Below are 1,339 nucleotides of genomic sequence, written 5' to 3'. Positions count from 1 at the left end.
ACGGTGACATTCACGGTCAGTATTTAGATTTGATGCGTTTATTTCATTTATATAAAATGCCGGTAGAAGAGGAAGAAGCAGAGCAGTATATAAGCGGCAACAGAGCAGCAGCAGCAGCAGCAGCAGCAGCAGCAGCAGCAGGAGCAGGAGGAGGAGGAGGAGGAGGAACTGCAGCAGCAGCAGCAGCAGCAGCAGCAGCAGCTGTATGCGGTGATATAGACTGTACTGATTATCTCTTTTTGGGGGATTATGTAGACAGAGGCAGCCACTCACTTGAAACCATTTGTCTCCTTTTTGCACTCAAAGTAAGGGTTTAGGGTTTAGGGTTTAGGGTTTAGGGTTTAGGGTTTAGGGTTTAGGGTTTGGCTGAGAGAGGGGAAGGGTTTAGGGTTTAGGGTTTGGCGGAGAGGTGGTGGAGGGTCGAGGGTTTAGGGTTTAGGGTTTGGCCGAGAGAGGTGAAGGGTTTAGGGTTTAGGGTTTGGCTGACAGAGGGCAAGGGTTTAGGGTTTAGGGTTTAGGGTTCGGCGCAGAGGGCCTAGGGTTTAGGGTTTGGTGGAGAGAGGAGAAGGGACAATGGAGAAAAGGGAAGGGTTTAGGCAAAAGCTCGGATGGTTTAGGGTTTAGTGGTTAGGGTTTAGGGTTTAGGGTTTAGGGTTTGGGGGCTAGGGTTTAGGGTTTGTATATTTCATGTATATTATGTAATCCCCAAAATATTTATTTTAGTTTTCTTCTTTTCTCTCTAAACACTCATCAATTATCTCTATTATTTATTATTTTATTTTTTATTATTTATGGTTTTTGAGGGTTTAGGGTTTAGGGTTTAGGGTTTAGGGTTTAGGGTTTGTGGTTTGTCTAGAGAAAACCCTCGTATAAATTAATTATATGTAGATATAACAAATTATATATAAAATATTAATTACTGTAATATAGTATAATTCAGGGTTTAGAGTATTTGAGGGTTTAGGGTTTTTGAGGGTTTAGGGTTTAGGGTCTAGGGTTTAGGGTTTGTGTTTCCGGTGAAACACCCAACCCACCTCCCCCTCCTCTGCAGCAACCACGATAAATTCTCTCTACAAAATACATGAACTAGTCTAGTACATGATAATTTAGGGTTTAGAATATTTGAGGGTTTAGGGTTTACGAGGGTTTAGGGTTTACGAGGGTTTAGGGTTTATGTTTCAGATGAAATACCCTACCCAAATCCACCTATTACGGGTTAACCACGATTCCCCGCGTATAACCACAATCCATGAAATAATCTAATACACTATAATCTAGAAAATATGAGGGTTTAGGGTTTACGAGGGTTTACGAGGGTTTGTGTGTTCATCAGTTGAAA

This window comes from Eimeria mitis, genomic scaffold (assembly GCF_000499745.2).
Source record: "Eimeria mitis Houghton genomic scaffold, Emh_scaff1589, whole genome shotgun sequence".
Lineage (NCBI taxonomy): Eukaryota > Apicomplexa > Conoidasida > Eucoccidiorida > Eimeriidae > Eimeria > Eimeria mitis.
Note: the sequence above shows the minus strand (reverse complement) of the source record.